This window comes from Triturus cristatus, chromosome 8, assembly GCF_964204655.1.
Source record: "Triturus cristatus chromosome 8, aTriCri1.1, whole genome shotgun sequence".
NCBI lineage: Eukaryota > Metazoa > Chordata > Amphibia > Caudata > Salamandridae > Triturus > Triturus cristatus.
Genome location: NC_140591.1, coordinates 1,597,660,215 through 1,597,680,416, shown reverse-complemented (window position 1 = coordinate 1,597,680,416; position 20,202 = coordinate 1,597,660,215).

Here is a 20,202-nt window from a genome sequence, read left to right as displayed (position 1 = left end):
AGGCGCCGACTGCGATCCCCCGCCGTCCTCACGGCCCTGACAATCCTCTTCCAGATCCTTCCCTTCCCGTAGGCAGTTACCTGTGAGGATGACAAAGTGAGAGAACATCACTACACATGCTACATGTCACAGAGACACACATTTGTACATCTTTGATATGTTTGACAGGGCATAGGATGCTTGCAAGGAATTGATTCTTTCTCATATGTCCATTGGCCTCTGCACTACATGGCATTGAAAGTACACAGGTGGCAGGAGGGGTGCGACACACTCCGTGATCATGGCACACACTGTGCATCACATGCAACACCAGGCTGATGGACAGCACCTCTAAGCAGTTACATGCCCTAGGCCACTGACGCAACCTCAGCAGAGTACACAGACACACACAGGCACAGATCAATCACCTGCCATTGGCAACAGCGGACACAAATATCACTCTGCAAATGTGCCACTTGCCTGTGGGGTGTCACATGTGTCGGGCTAGCTCAGCAAGTCAGACACACAGCACGGCTTACTCCTCACATCAGATGGGCAGAACTGTTGCCTCCTCCACGCAGCTGTTTTGCAACACTTCACATAGACACTCACCCACATGACGAGGAACCTTCACACACATCAATGTCCAGGAGGGCATAAACATCACTTGGACACTCTCACCACAGCTCCACTCAACTCACACACATCTATGGGTACAGTCACCTGTCACACCGGGAGGACCACTGAATCACCTCAGGACAATAGACAAATAAAGCACCAAAGGATTTGCCAGGCTGAATGTGTCATGCACTATGCAGTGAATGTCGCAGTAAGCACAATGCAAGTGAGGAGTGCACACATGAACTACATCATGCTCAGCATGAGAGACATAAGCCTTTCCCCCCCCCCGGGACCCACTTTAAACAACATTGCATGTCTGTCACACCTGGACACAATGCCAGAAGTGACAGTCACAAAAAAGGGGGACAGTCAAAGGTAGTGGAGTCAGCACTCACCTGTTTCCCTGGTCTCCCATACAGGCTGGGGTACTGTGGGAGGAGCACATCCTGCAGGGCCTCATTTTCCTCCTAGGTGAATGGCCGTGCCCTCTCCACAGTCCTTGACATAGTGCCAGAGGAATTACAGACAGCAGCAGTGTGGTCGACAGGAAAGTTGTGCAGGCAAGTGCCCTCTCATGGGTTCTGCCTGACTTATATCTGTCTTGCTGGGGGCTTTCATTTACAGGAGTACAGAGTGATTGGTCAGACTCATTTGCATCCTACGTTTCCTCCAATCCCTTTAAACATACACCAATGTCACGAATCTGCATGGATAAAATTTGAGCATCAGAGCAAGGCAAACACCACTTTGCAACATTGTAATTTTTGGCCCAACTGACTTTTACAGACCACATAATGTGCACATTGCAACTTAAATCTCGGTATCCATGACAACCAGCATGCATTTTGGGCCTAATACTTGTCCACTATATATTTTTTGAGTCAAAAACACAAGTACGGTGTGTTTCACACGTACCCGTACACGTACGGCACCACTCCAATAGTGATACGGACTGTATACACGTTCTCAGAGCGTGTCTACGGTCCGTATCACTGTATAAGTGTTGCCGTAGGAGTATGCCTGTGTGTACAGACCGTACACACGACGTGTGTACGGTCCGTATCACTATAGGAGGGTTGCAGTAGGAGTACGCATGTGTGTACAAACTGTACACACACGCATACTCCTACGGCAACACTCCTATAGTGATATGGACCGTACACACGTCATGTGTACGGTCTGTATCACTATAGGAGGTTTGCCATAGGAGTACTCGTGTGTGTACTGACCGTACACACGTCGTGTGTACGGTCTGTATCACTATAGGAGCGGTGCCGTGGGAGTACGCGTGTGTGTATGGACCGTACACACACGCATACTCCTACAGCAACACTCCTATAGTGATACGGACCATACACAAGTCGTGTGTATGGTCCGTATCACTATAGGAGTGGTGCCGTAGGAGTACGCGTGTGTGTACTGACCGTACACACGACGTTTGTATGGTCCGTATCACAATAGGAGGGTTGGTGTAGGAGTACGCGTGTGTGTACGGTCCATACACATGACGTGTGTATGGTCCGTATCACTATTGGAGGGTTGCTGTAGGAGTATGTGTGTGTGTACGGACCGCACACACACGCGTACTCCTACGGCGACACTCCTATGGTGATACGGACCGTACACAAGCTCTGAGAGCGTGTGTATGGTGCATTTCACCCGCTTACACTGGTGATAGGAGGCGCACACGAAAGGAATAGAGGTCGGAGACTCGCACAAGGCTGTACATCAAGTCATTGTCATTGCAGACTTTCGTATGCAGGGACTATGTGTGTCAGGCAGTGAAACTGCACATGTCTCCTCATGTAGTTTCACAATTGTTGTGTGATGACCTATGTACACATGTCATGTGTGATGGGGCACCATGTGGCACACTTCACCTTCACACTTTGCACATGTGTGCCTGTAGTACAAACGTGTCAAGCACTGCATGACTGGCATGGCACAGTCATCACCACCCGCAACTGTCCCCTGATGCTATGGACAGGGACACTAGCAACTGACATTTAACGATCAGCGTGCCCCGATGTGACTATGTCATGTGTATGTCATGTGTTCCCATGAGCTTGCTGTTAGTGTTCCGTGAACTACATCTGCTGGTGCTGCATCCAACATGTGTCTGTGTGGAGATGGGCATGGCACACATCTGCGCACACCATGCCACATGTGGATTCCCACGTAAGCAGGGTCTGTATGCATCGGACATGCCATTTTCACATGAGGACATATCTGCATCGTCTCAATGTCTGTGGTTTGTGTTTTCACGTGTACCCCTTCATTGCCATGTGTTTGATCTGTACATTTGACATTCCATGTAACCTGTGCGTCTAGCTTGCCGTCAGCTGTCTGTATGAGATGACATCCTTTAAATGCAGCTATGTGGATGTATGTAACTCCTGTGATGTCTCTGGCTGTTCACTCAGACTGGCCCCCAGGTGCTTTCAGGACATGTCATGTAGACTTGCCAATCAACGGATGTATCTTGCTTTTTGTCGGAGTTTCACCAAGCTGGCAAACGTGCCCTGGATGTATTGCACAGACCAGACTCTGTTTTCATCTGATGTGTAGTAGCAGTTTTGCATGTGCTATGTTCATTGACATTGATGATGTCATGATCTAAATCTTGCTTATTCAATTCCATTTTCTGCAGGGCACCGCCTGTCCCCCGACCGATGCCAGCCGTGGGTGCCATGAGGGAACGTGACTGCATCCGACGTTACCGATTCACACAACAGTTGATTGAGGACTTGACCGCCAAGCTGGCACCACACCTCCAACCGCGACACAGGTATCCTACTGCGCTGACCCCCAAGGTGAAGGTGATGGCTGCCCTACATTTTTTTGCCACCAGTACGTTTCAATTCATCATAGCTGATGTGGGTGGCATGTCCCAGACAATGTTCAGCCATGTCCTGCGTGATGTTTTGGCAGCCATGTTGGAGCACCTTGATGAATTTATCCATTTCCCTACTCCTGAGGAGTTGACAGGTGTCAAGGGTGATTTCTATGCCCTGGGAGGGATGCCCCATGTCATTGGGTCCTTTGATGTGACACATGTAGCTTTGGTACCACCACAGGCACAGGATTTAGCCTATCGCAACCATAAACATTACCACTCTATTAATGCTCTTGTGGTGTGTCTTGCTAACATGCTGATTTCCCATGTCTGTGCACGGTTTCCAGGGTCAGCACACGATGCCTACATCATGAGGCGTAGCAGGGTGCCAGAAATGATGCTACGGCTGCACAACGATCGAGCATGTCTTGTTGGTGGGTATACTCTGTTTGTCCTGTGTGTTGCGTTAGCTTTGGCTCTTACGGCATCTCCTGACCCACTTCTTTACATGATGTTTCCATGTAGGTGACTCTGGACATCCCAACATGCCATGGCTGATGACACCTCTCCGCAACCCAAGATCAGCTGCAGATCACCGCTACAACAATGCGCACGGGCAGACCAGGCGAGTGATTGAGAGGATATTTGGCCTCCTGAAGAGCCGTTTCCGGTGCCTTCACAAGACAGGCGGGTCCCTCCCACATGCACCGGTGAAGGTCTGCAATATCTTCCTTGTGTGCTGCATGCTGCACAACATGGCAGTGAAGAAGGCAGTGCCACTCATCCTGGATCCGGATGAGCAGGAACATCCACCCGTGGAGGATGAAGGGCTTAGTCAGGAGGCAAGTGACGAGGAGGAGGAGGATATCCGGAGTCAGCTCATACGCAACTTCTTCTCATAATGGTGAATCACTGGGTCTGAGGGTGCACGCTTGTATCCTTGGGTGGTATGTGTTGCAATGTGTGTGTCCAGCTGACTGTATGCTAAGTGAATTAGATGTGTGTTCTGATGTGTCACTCGAATGAGGATGTCATTCCACACATTTTTGCAGATATACACTATCTTTTAAATTAGCATGGGGACAACATTGTTCATGTTTAGTAACTGACCATGTATGCGTTGAAAGATCTTTGCACTCACTTCTTGTGTGTCTGTCATTCCCTGGTACATGCGCATGTTGTCTGCTTGTGTCATCGTTGTCCTCCTGCTATTCCTCATGAGTATTGCAACATGTGGTGAATCAGCGTTCCATGCACGGACACGAGGAACTGTAATTTTGAGTAAGGATTTAAGCAAGGCTTTTTTTGGGTGGTACGTGTTTCGAATGTGTGGGGACTGCTCCTGTGCATGTTGTGTTCACATGCATAAATGTTGACTCACCATGGGGCACATGATATGTTGCATAACTCCCATAAATTGATCGTCACCCTTCCTGACAGTCATCTGTAATGGGTTTTGGATTCAGGTTAAGGCATCAATGTGTATAAAAATTCCCTCTGAAACATACGGGATGCTACGGGTGGACAGTGTGGGACATCCCCATAACAGGCTCAATGGTGAATTTCAGCCTCTCCGTGAGCAGCAGAAGGTGTTTTGGTCATCCCCTTAACTTGTGTGCCAGTTCATTTGGATTTACAAGATCCGTGTTGTGAAGGGGGTGCCCAGCGTAGGTCCCACATGTTCAGTCAATTGACCTGTGAGTATGTTCACATAGATGCTTTTCCCTTAGTGTGAGTTTGAGTAATAAAGGTGTTCATCACACTCATAAGTGCCTCATCTCTGTCAATGCATGTCTCTTGCCACTTTGCATGCGTCAGCTCTGGCATAGTTGTCAAAGATTGTGCCTAGATGTGTATGTGTAGTTTGTCAACATGCATGCAGTTCTTCATGGATAATGATCTCTATTGTGCTTGAGGTCCATGTGTGTGTATTTTTTTGGGCAGGTTGCTCACCCCACGCCTGCTGAGGGTGTGTCACCTGTGTGCAGCTCGGCCTTCAGTTTCCTGATCCTGTGTCAGTCATCTTTGGTGATTGTTCATCCATTTTCTCTGGGTGAGCCATGACTAACCTGACACTCCTTCCTGTACGTACGTCTGTAGCAATTTGTGTCCTTTATGACCTCCTTGTCTTTGTGTGCTACTTTTGGCCTAGTTTCAGGTACATGGCACCTGCTGCTGTGGGCCCAGTGGAAAAGGACCACCAAAAAACAGGATTCTGCAACCTACACGCCTCCAGGATGCTCCTCCCTTCCTCCCTCCACCCATTCATTAGGCTGTCATCAGCTTGTCTGTGCCACTGTTGCTGCCACGCGGTGCCAAAGACAGGACCGTCAGCGCATGCAACGTGCACATTGCATGACCCTCATGTCCTTGCATGACCCAAATCACACAACAGTCTCATGTTGCAGCCAAAGTCAGGACCGTCAGCGCACGCAACGTGCACATTGCATGACCCTCATGTCCTTGCATGACCCAAATCACACAACAGTCTCATGTTGCAGCCACCCCCCAAGCAATGTCCAACCAAAAATAAACCGCATGCTCTCAGGCATACCCTAAGCACACAAACGACACATTTGCATGCTGAGTGTGCAACTCCAACTGCCTACACAGCGCTGACCCACCTTCCAGGCCCTGCCACAACAACCAGGTAATGTCCCTCCTAATCCACACCGGCTCAGTCCAACAGCACGCCATTGGACTCTGTTACCTCCTCATCACAACAGGACCACACATCACATTCATGACAGTGACATGGATAAAAGCATCCGCAGCACACAACTTCTTCATCGATGGTGTGTATCCTGGACTCTACGCTCACAATTGCCATGCAACTCAGCAGCATTTGTACCTCATGCTGCAACACCCTCCGCATGATGCACATTACCCACAGATAGATCCACTCCAAGGCAAGACAGGCCGTCCCCCAGGTCCACGACACCAGCTTTGTCAACTACAGCCCCACACCCTACAGAGCAAGTACAGCCAAACTCCCAGCAAACTTGTCCACATACAGGATGCATCTGCACACCTCAGCTTCAACATCTCGTGCACCAGCCACATCAACATCCACCTGAGACAGCTGCAAGGGATCACTGTGTGCTGCAGGATGACCTTCACACTCCTCACATACACTCAGGAGGCAGTCCACAACCCCAGGCCACAAAATCAACCTTGGACGTTGGTCTTCCAAGACCCCGTTGGGCCAACTCTATGCATCCAAACTTGGCCTGGCCACCATTCTTCACATCCACCAAACTCCAGCATGAATGAGATGGTTCTCCCACCTGCTCAAACATACCTGGGACTCCCTCCCCGGGAACCTCCACATGAGCCATGACCTCTTGCCCTTCCTCATCCTCTTCCTAATTGGTCTGTCCACACAGTATTGCAAGCCCACCCTCAGCAGCTTGAGGCCATCATGGGTTACTATTGTGCTCCGAGTCTGTATTGGATGATACATTGTGACCCATGTGTGTCCTGGACAGGATTCAGATCCCAGGGTATGGATGACTGGAGTTAGTTCAACACTCAGGCATAGTTTGACATTTCCCCACACGTATGTTGTGGACTCATGCTAAATGACTGCAACATCACATTTAAATTATTTGTTTTTATTCTCGATGGGGGGTGTGTTTTGTTGGAAAAAATAGGTGCTATACAGTGTGCCTAGAATCCAAAGTTCACAGGGGGAGATGGGATCCTTGGCATTTGAAGTCATCAGAGTCCAGAACACAGTGTTTGGCATCATTGGTCAGACAGTGACCAGCAAGTCCATGTGCAGAGAATGTCATTGAATGAGGTGATGCTGTTGCGCATGAAGGCCAGGTGCCAGGCCAGATGACCTGGGAGATGTGGATGGCCCGCTGCCTCTCACGGTCTTTTCCGTGGATGACCCACCTTCCTCTGGGGACCCTCAGATGCAGGCCTTGACGATGCTTGGGACGCTCCTTCGGACAACTCCTCCTCCTACTCCCTCCCTGTGGCTGGTGTTGGTCTTCGCCTGGTGGCACAGGGAGGCTTGCCCATGTTGTTGGCGATCCGATGGAGTGAACGGCTTATGTCCGTTTGCACCACCAGGAGCTCAGCCAGTCTTGCCTCCATCTGTCCTTGGTGTTGTTGTTGACTGGCGTGTTGCTCGGCCTGCTGATTTTTCATCTCTGTGGGGGTCTCCACTACCTGACTGATGGCCCTGGTGTCACACCGGTATGCCTCCATGATGTTGCGTACGTGTGACATACCGGTCCATTTAGCTGGCTGGTCAGGTTCCCGCCTCCACCTGCCTCCACTCCCACCACCCCTGCCCACACGAGCCTGGCCTGCCATTGTGGGCACATCGGGTCTACGTGACCCCTGAGGGATGGCAGTTGTGGTGTTGTCTGCCTCCTCCTAGGTGCACGGCGAACCTTGTCCCTCCAGGTCAGACTGGCTCAGTTGTTCAGTGCGGGCAGGGCTCCTGGGTGTCTCCTGGGATGTGGCAGGAATGGGGGTGGTGGTTGGCACAGATGTACCTGACACAGGTGCTGCAGGGGCTTGGACACCAGAGGGTCCAGGCGGGTTGGGGTCATCCACGGAGTGTTGAGAGGCGTCACTGCCGATGGGATCAGATTCCTCCCGAGCCTGGGACTGTGATTCTTCCCCCCCATTGTTGGGGGGAGATCCATGACGTTGCCCTGTGTGTGAGAAAGATACAATGTTAATGCTGTTTCATGCGACATCCATGTTTCATACATATTCAAGTTGGCACAGTTCCTCAAGGTAGGTGTATGTGCCTAGCATTCCCCTCAATGTTCACTTGTGGATGGGTATGTTGCAGGGGAACGATTGAAATGTTTGACAGAGTGTTTGACATGTAGAATTTAGGCTTGGATGCATCTTTTGCTATGGATTGATCTTGTTGTGTCCCATGTCAATTGTGAGAGTGGGTAAATCCATTTGTTGGCACGGGGGTGTGTGATTGTGTAAGGGGTGTGTGTGACAGGGACTGCTGGTGGGTGTAGTGTGATTTGGCATTGGTTCTCCCAGGTGATGTATCTGTCCCCTCATGGAGCATGCTGCCATGACAGTGAGTGTGAGTTACTGTCCTAGATATCTGAGCTCCCCTCACCACCACGCAGCCCCATGTGTGATCGGATCCGCTGCCTACACCAGTGTCAGCCGCATGCATCCCGGCTGTGTGCTTTGTTGCCTGGTTACCTCCGTTTTGGCCGCTTTAGCCTCTGCTTGATTGTATTTTTATTTTACACCTAATCCCTTTTACATTCTGTACCCCTGTGCTCTTACCCTTTATTTTTCCCATTGTGCCCCCTTTTCTTCTGTTATCCCCCTTCACTCCGTGACCCTCTCGGTTTTCTCCCGCTGCTTTCTCCCGCCACTGAGCCCCTGCGGCCCCGCCACCTTCACTCCCATTGTCCGCCCCACTCCCACCTCCCAGCTGCTCCTCCCTCCCTCAGCCCCTCATATGGAGGCCGTGCAGTGTGCGCGCGCAGTGGTTGCGCCGCAGGCACGCCAAAGGCACGCCTAAGGAAAGCCCGTCTGCGCCCGTCCGCGCCTGGACCGCGCACAGCACCAGAACCCCTGGCCCACGCCGAAACCAGAGAACTCGCCTGAGATACGACTCTGCCGCTCTCAATGCACTCAACACCGGACGAGCACAAGCCTGCTACCGAGCCGCCCCGAAGTGCACCCACGGACCCTTCACCTGTCAGGCCTGCAATTTCACCTGATAACTAACCTGCCCCCCGCCCACAGAACCAAACAACAACCACCTCAAGTGCGTCCTTCTCACCACCCGCTCCGTCCACAAGCACGCTGTCGAACTCTGGGACATCCTTGATAGGACAGCACCAGACGTCGCCTACCTCACGGAAACCTGGATGAACGCCTCCTCAGCCCCCGACATCGCCATAGCCATCCCAGACAGCTATAAGATCACCCGGAAGGACCGCGCCAACAAAACTGGTGGCGGAATCGCCATCATCTACAGGAACACCATCAGCATCACGACCATTACCGAAGATACTCTCTCCACCACCGAACACCTACACTTCCAGATCCACACCGACCCCCTGACCACCCTCAGAGGAACACTCATCTACAGACACCCGTGCCGGCACACAAATTTCATCACAACCATCGCCAACTTTATCAGCCCGCACGCCCTGGCATCACCAGAATACATCCTCCTATGGGACATGAACATTGAAACACACGATGGCAACACCACCACCCTTTTGGACAACCTCGCCAACCTCGGACTTAAGCAACTAGTGGACACGCCCACCCACCGCGCTGGCCACACGCTCGACCCCATCTTCGCCACCAGCAACCACGTCTACATCAGCCACTCCACCATACTACACTGGACCGACCACAGCTGCATTCATTTCAACTTCAAGAAGACCACATCCCACCACCACATGCAACAGATCCCCCACTGATGCTGGAGCAAAGTCACCACAGACCAACTAACCACATCACTGATCAAGAACCCACCTGTAAACACCCCTGTCACCAACAACGCAGCACACAAGCTCGCACAGTGGATCACCAACTGCGCCGACGACCTCGCTCCACTCAAGAACCCCCCAGGCAAGACCGGCAACAGAAAGACCTCGTGTTTCACAGACGCACTCAAAGTCGCAAACAAAACCTGCATAACCCTCGAAAATACCTGGTGCCACGAACGGACATCAGAAAACATGACAGCCCTCAAGAGCGCCACCCGCGACTACCACCAGATGATCCGCACCACCAAAAGGACATCATTCAAAGAGCGGCTGGACAACAACACCCACAACAGCAAGAAACTCTTCAGCATCATCAAAGAGCTCTCCAACCCCAGCACCAGCAACAACGACATCACACCATCACAAGACCTCTGCAACTCCCTCACCACGTTCTACCACTGCAAGATCATAGAGATACATGATAGCTTCGGACCCCAGACTCCACTTCCAGCTGCCAAACCTACGACCGCCACCACCAACCCCAGCGCATGGACACCCATTAGCACTGAAGACACCACCCACGTCATGAACACCATCCACTCTGGCTCCCCCTCCGACCCATGCCCTCATCATATCTTCAACAAAGCCAACACCACCATCGCACCCCACCTACGCAATGTCATAAACAGCTCCTTCACGTCAGCCACCTTCCCTGAGAGCTGGAAACACGCAGAGATCAACGGCTTTCTGAAGAAAAGCACAGTGGACCCTAAAGACCTCAAGAACTTCCGCCCCATCTCCCTCCTCCCCTTCCCGGCTAAAGTCATTGAGAAAACCGTCAAGAAACAGCTGACTATATTTATCGACGCAAACAACTCGCTCTACCCATCCCAGTCAGTTTTTCGAGCCAACCGCAGCACCGAGACCACACGCATCGCAGCCCCCAATGACATCAGGACCCTGATGGACAACGAAGAAACAAACACTCTCATCCTCCTGGACCTCTCGGCAGCCTTTGATACCGTCTGCCACCACACCCTAATAACTCACCTGTACAATACTGTGATCCAAGGAAAGGCCCTGGACTGGAGCACCTCGTTTCCCTCCGACAGAACCCAGAGAGTACGCATCACCCCCTTCATCTCCGCGGCCACCGAGATCATCTGCGGCGTACCCCAAGGCTCCTCCCTCAGCCCAACCCTCTTCAATATCTACATGAGCCCCCTCACCACCATTGCATGCAAACACAACATCAACATCATCTCTTACGCTGACGATGGCCAGCTGATACTCTCCCTCACCAAAGACCCAGACAATGCCAAAAGCAACCTCCAGGAAGGAATGAGAGATGTCGCTGAATGGATGAAGCACAGCCGTCTGAAGCTCAACTCGGACAAAAGGGAGTTCTTAATCCTCGGACAATCCCCATCCACCTGGGACGACTCCTGGTGGCCCACAGCGCTGGGCACTGCACCTACACCCAGGGACCATGCACGCAACCCGGGATTCATCCTGGACTCCTCCCTCACGATGACCAAGCAAGTCAACGCCGTCTCGTCCGCATGTTTCAACACCCTGCGCATGCTCCGAAAGATCTTCCGGTGGATCCCCACCGAAAGCAGAAAGACTGTCACTCAAGCCCTCGTCATCAGCCGTCTGGACTACGGGAACACCCTATACACAGGACCCACAGCCAAAATCATGACATGTCTCCGGCGCATACAGGATGCCTCCGCACGACTCATCCTTGACATCCCTCGTCACAGCCACATATCTGACCACCTGAGGGACCTGCACTGGCTCCCTGTCAACAAGAGGATCATGTTCAGGCTTATCACACACGCACACAAGGCACTCCACAACATGGGCCCAGAATACCTCAACAACCGCCTCTCGTTCCACACCCCCACCAGCCAGCTCCGCTCCGCCAGCATCGCTCTCTCCAGCGTCCCACATATTCAGAGAACCACCACCGGAGGAAGATCGTTCTCCTACCTGGCAGCAAAGACATGGAACTCGCTCACCGCACACCTACGACGGACCCAGGACCATCTCACTTTCAGGAGACACATCAAGACCTGGGTTTTCAAGCAGTAGCAGCACCCACACTCCCCTCAGCGCCTTGAGACCCTCACGGGTGAGTAGCGCGCTCTGTAAATGTTCTTGATTTGATTTGATTTGAGCTTGTGGTGTTGGTGTTTGTGTTTACAGTGGTCAAGGGAGGGCCTTGTGCTGCCTACAGCAGGGTCAAGTGTCAGCTACCTTGTCAGTACTTAGCCAGTCCCTGTGCATTGAGCATGGTGCATGGGTATGTACCTGGGCCATATGGGCTGAGGGCAATGGTGTCTGATTCTGAGTTGAACAATGCGTTTTGTGAGCCCACCACTACCAGCATCCCGGACATCCATTCTTGTGTTTGTGGTTCGTGTAGCCTGGGACATGGCATGGCCTTGCGTTGTGAATGGGGCATACACATGTTGGTGGCATGAGTGTGGTTTTTGAGTGTGGTTGTGTCCGGTGAGGGCTTGGGGGTAGTTGCATGCATTTGTGGTAGTTGGGGTGTGGATGCCATTCCCCCATGTTACGTAAGTTGTTTGTGTACTCACCAGGCTCGGTAACTCCTTCAACTCCGTGTACTCCCACCGGCAGAAGCAGGGCCATCACCTTCTCCTACCAGGGATGGTAATGTACCAGTCTGCGGGGCAGCCCACCTCCAGTGATGTTGCTCTGGGCGTAGTCCTCGTTCATTTTGCACTTGACTGCCCTCCGCAGATCGTACCACCTGGCCTGGCATTCATTCCTGGTCCTTCTGATTGGCGCAACAGCATTCACCCGATCGACGATCCTCTGCCACAGGCGTGTTTTTTCGGCTATGCTGGTCCAATGTTCTGAAGAGCTGTGGCTCGACTCTGATGACTTTGTTGACAATTATGTATAGCTCCTCCCTTATGAACTTTGGATTCTTGTCTGTGGGCATGGTGTGGGGTGAGGGTGTGGATGGTTGTGGGTGTTAATGTGAAGGTGTGTGTGTGTGTGAATGTGAAGAGGGGGTATGTGTGAATGAGTGTGTGTGAAGGTGTACATGTTAAGGTGTATGGGTGCAGTAGTTGTTGTGTGGTCTGTAGCGTCAGTTAGTCTGTTGCAAAGGCTCATGGTTTGTGTGTGAGGGCCCTTTTTATTGGTCCATTTGTGGGTGGGCCTGAGTTTGAAATTTTGGTGGGTGTGGTATATGAGGTGGTTGTGATTTTGGGCCTCTGTTTGCCTGTTTGGATGTGCCAGGTCAGTCATTTTGATGTTGTTTCTAGTGTAGATGTGTTTTGTGGTGTTGTGAGATTCAAATTGACCCTCCTTGTGCTGTTTTACAGTGTCCGGGTTCAGTACGAGTCGTTTTTTGTGTATGTAAGGCGTGTAAATACGTGATGCTGGGGGACGGGGCTGGGGTACGGTGCGTACATGTACGGGCCTGGGGAGACGGGGCTGGGGTATGGTGTGTACAAGTACGGGCCTGGGGTACGGTGCGTACAAGTACAGGGCTGGGGTACGGTGCTGGGGTACAGTGCGCACAAGTATGGGCCTGGGGTACGGTGTGTACAAGTACGGGGCTGGGGTACTGTGCTGGGGTACAGTGCGTACAAGTACAGGCCTGGGGTACGGTGTATCCAAGTACGGGGCTGGGGTATGGTGCTGGTGTACAGTGTGTACAAGTACGGTGCTGGGGTACGGTGCATGCAAGTACGGGGCTGGGCGACGGTGCTGTGGTACGGTGCGTCCATGTACGGGGCTGGGGGACGGTGCTGTGGTACGGTGCGTACAAGTACGGGGCTGGGGGACGGTGCTGGGATACGGTGCGTACAAGTACGGGGCTGGGGTACAGTGCTGGGGTACGGTGCATCCAAGTACGGGCCTGGGGTACAGTGCTGGGGTACGGTGCGTCCAAGAACGGGGCGGGGGTACGGTGCAGACATGGGGGGGTACGGTGCTGACATAGGGGGGTACGGTGCTGACATACGGGCGGACATACGCGTGGCGGAGGGGGGGCTGTACGACTCGTATCCCGGCCACAGGTTTACCCGGGATACGGGTGGTATGGAGTTCGCTACGGACGGGACTTTTTACATACGCTTGTGTATTTGGAATGGCGGTACGGATCGTACTTGTGCGGTCGGACTTCAGTTTTACGATTTGTACGTAAAACTGACCTTGGACGTCTCGGGCAATTTTCCCGATACGATTCGTATGTATTTTTCACGTACAAATCGTACTTCACCGGTGGGACGGTCCTTGTACGATTCGTACGTAAAAAAATACGGATACGAGTCGTACGGGAATTTTCTTTACAGGATTGGAATCGGCACCTGAGTGTAATATTTTTTCTGCATTTATAGGGTTATTCGTATATGTAATGTGTTTGAAATGAAATACTTTTCCCACTGTTGCTCAGAGTGAGTAGGAGGAAATGTTGTTTGGAGTGGGAATAGTTCATTTTACCCATCTTCCCATAGTTGCAACACCCCCCTACTGTTGCACTGACAGAAGTAGGAATATTAAATGTAATGCATCCAAAGGCTAATGCTCTCACTACTGTTGCTAAGATTAGAGTGGTAATAGTAAATCCAATTCCTCTGGAGTTTAATGCTTTCCCTAATTTTGCCAGACTGGAGTAGGTATATTAAATCTAACCCCTCCAAAGTCTGATACTCTTCCTACTTTTGTGCTAATCGGAGTAGGAATAGCAAATGAAATTCTTTGGAAGTCCAACATTTTAAGAACTATTGTGTTCTTTGGAGTTGAAATAGTAAATCTAACCCCTTTGAAAGCCTATACTTTCCCAAATCTTGCATAAACTGGAGTGGGAATAGTATATCTAATGCTCCCAGACTCCAATACTTGTCCTAATATTGGTTAAATATATTTTAGAGTATTTTTTGTTTATTCTTTATAATATTTGTTTTTATTTTTATTTTTTCATATTTATAGTACGTTTTTTAATTGTGTTTTATAAATACTTTAGAATTTTTGGTTAATTTAAGTAATGCATTTTTAATTTGAATTGTTAAATTTTGTTATGTGTTTTGTGTGGATATCTATCTATCTATCTATCTATCTATCTATCTATCTATCTATCTATCTATCTATCTATCTATCTATCTATCTATCTATCTATCTATCTATCTATCTATCTATCTGTCTGTCTGTCTGTCTGTCTGTATGTCTGTCTATAGCTATATATCTATATTTTTCTGTCTTTATATCTATATGTTATGATATGTTATGTTATGTAATCTATACCTATATTTACTGAAAAAGCCAAAGGTTACAGATGACGTCACATATTACATCACTTATGAAATGGTCAAGGACATTACTGATGACATCTCAAATAATGTCACTGATCACCTAGTGACTGCGAGTGTTTTTTTAAATTGTTCTAAGTGTTAAATATATATACCAATGTGTATTGATGAATCAATGGATGTGTGAGTGCCTGTATCTATGATTCAGTAGGTGCGAGACTGTCTGTATAAGTGAGTGATTAGGTGTCTTATTGAATATTTGGGTCACTGACTAGGTCGTCCGAATGTCTGTATCAGTCTGTCAGATGGTGTCTAAGTTGCTGTATGGGTTAGTGAGAGGGTACATGAGTGGATGTATAGGTGATTGATTGGTTATCTGAGTGCCTTTATGGGTGTATGAGTGTCTGTGTAGGTGGGTGAGAGGGTGTGTGAGTGCCTGCATCGATGACTGAGTGAGTCAGTGGGTGTATAGGTTAGTTAGTGTGTAAGAGAAAGGCTGTATAAGTGACTGAGTTAAAGTATGGCTGTGATGGTGTGTACATGGATGCGTCAGTGGAATATGGGTGAGGAAGTGGATATGTTAAAGGCAGTATAGGTGAGTTTTGGAGTATATGAGTGACTGTGTGTGGGTGAGAGATTGTGATAGCGACTGTATGGGTTAGTAAGTGCTTGTGTGAGGGGCTGTATGGGTGAGTGATTATGTGTTAGTATCTGTATTAATAAGTGAGTGGGTATGTGTATAACTATAGGTGAGCAAATGGTTGTATGCTGGAACCACGGGTTTCTCAACAACCCTTAAAATTGAACACAAAAACCCCTCCCACCCCCTAAAAACTATCATGAAGCCCCACCCTCTAAAAACGAATACAAACTCTCCCTACTCCCTTAAAAATAACTCGAAACCCTCCCACTCCTAAAAACTAACACAAACCACTCCTACCCCCTAAAAACGATCACAAACCCCAAATCCTAAAAACTAATACAAAGCCCCCACCCCATTAAAACTAACTCAAACCCTTCCCACCCCTAAAAATTAACAAAACTCCCTCCCACCCCCTAAAAATGATCAAAACCCCAACCCCTAAAAACTAACACAAACCCCACACCCCCTAAAAATAAACATGAACTCTCACCTCTTAAAATCTGCCCAGGACCACTACTACCCCCACACTCAATTCCCCTCCCCACCCCCAACCCTCTCTTACCTGTCCTGTTCCTCCGATGCTCCACTCAACTCGGCCTATCCCGAACACTAGACCGTGTTAGCCTGAACCACGCACATGCATGGTTCAGGCTACGTCGTTGTTCCGGTGATGCTGTGAAGAAGGAAAATGCATTTTTGATTTAGTTATTTTGACAAATGAATACAAAGAGGAAAGTTAAATTAGTATCCTACTAAATAGCAACACTGAAACCTTAGGTAAAATATGTCTATATATGTGTTTTCCACTTTCTTAAAAACACCCGGTATTCACAGTGTGTCCTTGCAATGGCACTCATAGAATTATACAGGCACTACCTGTGTAGTCATCAAGGACGTCCTTTCCCCACCACTTTGCAAACATGTCTCCTGGCATAGTACTAAATGGGGTATTGTTAGAAAGGATAGACGGACCGGGAGGGTCGGCCGGGGTCAGGAGGAGAGGTCTCCGGGGAGAGCCGTCTCCAGCGATCGTACAGACAAGTAACTTCCCCCCCACAGACAGATACCACACACGGATAAGGTTCAGTGTTCTTTATAAGCACTTCTTAAGGTACGGTTGAATGGTACAAGGAGGTCTGGACTCAGGGGTCCCCTCGATTCAAGTCTCTCAAAGCAGGGTAAGGGGTAGCGGGACAGTCTGTCTACCAGTCAGGTAGTTTGGATGAGATGATGATTAGCTCACAATCCTCGAGCTTAGTTGGTACGGGCCGCGGCAGCGCCAGCAGGTCCCGGAAAGATGGTCGATGTACGGTCCGCGGCAGCGCCAGCAGGTCCCGGTGAGGATGGTCGTTACAACGGGCCGCGGCAGCGCCAGCAGGTCCCGGAAAGATGGTCGATGTACGGTCCGCGGCAGCGCCAGCAGGTCCCGGTGAGGATGGTCGTTACAACGGGCCGCGGCAGCGCCAGCAGGTCCCGACGAGGATGGATGTTGTAGAAGGCCGCGGCAGCGCCAGCAGGCAGGACGATGGTTCACAAGAGCGGGCTACGGCAGCGCCAGTAGTCCGTCAAGGCTGAGTTCTCTCGGTGTCTCTCGACTCCAGGATACAACTGCCTTCCTGCTCCGGAGTTGCCCCAGTTATAGGGCAGGCGCCCTTTGATGTCCGGACCCTCGCACTTGGAGGTCGGAGGGCCCGGGATGAAGGTGTCCAGACACCCAGCAGGGGGTGGAGCCAGCGCCTGGGGGAGCTGGAGGCGATCGGCACCTGGCGGGGGAAGAGCTCTTGACACTTCGTCCTCCCATTGACCTGCCAAGTGGTCCGCTCACCTCCCGGGTGGATGGCGGTGCCGGGATGTCGGGGCCGGCCAGGCCCGGGGTTAGGGTCGGGGCGAGGCCACGCGGCCTCGTGGTGCAGGGCCCAAGATGGCGGCTTGAACCGGCCGGGGGAGCCGGTGGGGCTGGGCCCCGTGATGAGTAGAGGTCCGAGGGCAGAAGATCCGTCGGGAGACGGGGTACAGGTGCTTTTCGTGGATTATGCCTGGTGGGCCGGAGCTCGGGCCCTGTCGTGCGGGGAGGGAGCAAGCCCTTCGTGTGGCCTGTCCAACATGCGTCCCCCCCAGCTGAAGGCGGGGAGAGTCACCCATCTCCTTGGGGACTCTCTTCGTCGAGGCGGAAAAAGCGGGACAGGCCATCCGCGTTGGCGTGGTCTTGGCCTGGTCGGTGCTCCACAGTGAAGTCCATTCCCTGCAGGGAAATGGACCAGCGCAAGAGTTTTGGGTTCTCCCCCCGCATCTGCATCAGCCATTGCAGGGGTCGATGGTCGGTTTGTACCCGGAAGTGGGTACCGAAGAGATAGGGCCGGAGCTTTTTGAGGGCCCACACCACTGCGAAGGCCTCCCTCTCGATGGTGCTCCAGCGCTGTTCTCGGGCCAGGAGACGTCGACTGATGAAGGCCACCGGCTGGTCATGACCTTCGGGGTTTAACTGAGAAAGGACGGCTCCGATGCCGTGGTCGGAGGCGTCGGTCTGTACCACGAATTCCCGACCGTAATCGGGGGCCTGGAGCACAGGGGCGGTGCACAGGGCGGCCTTCAGCTTCTCGAAGGCCGCTTGACAATCGGGGGTCCAGTTAATCCGCTTCGGTTGGTTCTTGGACGTGAGACCCGTGAGGGGCCCCACGATGCTGCCGTAGTCCTTCACGAACCGCCGGTAGTAGCCGGTGAGCCCCAAGAAGGCTCGGACCTCGGTCTGGGTGACGGGGGGCTGCCAGGACTGGATGGCAGCAATCTTAAGTTGTAGCGGGGCCACCAGCCCGCTTCCCACTTGGTGCCCAAGGTAGGTCACAGACCCTTGGCCAATTTGGCACTTGCCGGCCTTAATTGTGAGGCCGGCCCGCTGGAGGGCCTGTAGGACCTCTTGGAGGTGACGGAGGTGGTCGGGCCAGTGGCGGCTGTATACAGCGATATCGTCCAGGTAGGCAGCGCTGAACTCTTCGAGCCCCGCCAAGACCTGGTTCACGAGGCGTTGAAACGTGGCGGGGGCATTCTTCATGCCGAAGGGCATGACCTTGAATTGGTAGTGGCCATCGGGGGTAGAGAAGGCTGACCGTTCCTGAGCCCTGGGTGTGAGGCCGATCTGCCAGTAGCCCGCTGTTAGGTCGAAGATACTGAGGTAGCGGGCGGCCCCCAGCCGGTCGATCAGCTCGTCTGCTCGGGGGATCGGATGAGCGTCGGTCCGGGTGACAGCGTTCAAGCCCCGGTAGTCGACGCAGAATCTCAGTTCAGGTGCGGTGCCGGGGGCAGCGGCTTTGGGGACCAATACAACCGGACTGGCCCAGGGACTGTCCGAGGGCTCGATGACCCCGATTGTGAGCATCTTGGCCACCTCCTCCTGTATGCAGGCCCGTACCCGATCTGGTACGCGGTAGGCCCGGTGTCGGACAGGGGGACTGTCCCCGGTGTCCACGTCGTGCAAACACCAAGGGGTGACCCTGGGGGTGAGGGAGAACAGGGTAGCGAACTGCAGCAGGAGGTTCCGGCAGCCCTGGCGTTGCTCCGAAGTGAGGGCGTCAGAGAGCCGGACCCCGTCCACGGAGCCGTCATTCTCCTGAGTCTTCAGAAGATCCGGGAGGGGTTCGGAGTCTTCCTCTGCCCCACTGTCCGTAGCCATCAGGAGGCTGAGTTCTGAGCGCACAAAGTGTGGTTTGAGTCGGTTGGTGTGGAGGACCCGAAGGGGGTTCCGGGAGGTCCCCAGGTCGATGAGGTAAGTGACGGGGCTTTTGCGCTCGACCACTTTGAAGGGCCCCGTCCACTTATCTTGCAAGGCACATGGTTCGGTGGGGGACATCACCCATACTTGTTGTCCAGGCTCGAACTCAACGGAGGAGGCATTGTGATCATACCACTTCTTCATGTCCTCCTGGCTGGCCTCGAGGTTCGCCTTGGCCATCTCTCTGAAGCGCCGGGTCTGATTGCGTAGGGCCAGGAGGTATTTGAAGACGTCTGGAGGGGTCTTTAGGGGGGCCATCTCCCAACCTTCTTTTACTAGGCTGAGGGGCCCTCGCACAGGGTGCCCGTACAGGAGTTCGAAAGGGCTAAAACCGAGGGACTTCTGGGGAACTTCGCGGTAGGCGAAGAGGAGGCACGGGAGTAGTACATCCCACTGGCGACGGAGGGGCTCTTCCAATCCCCCAATCATCCCCTTGAGGGTGCGGTTAAAACGCTCCACTAGTCCGTTCCCTTGGGGGTGATAGGGGGTCGTGAATCTGTAGGTGACCCCGCATTGTTGCCAGAGGGACTTCATGTATTTGGATATAAAGTTCGTGCCTCGGTCGCTGACGACTTCTCGGGGGAAGCCTACCCGGGAGAAGATCCCCATTAGGG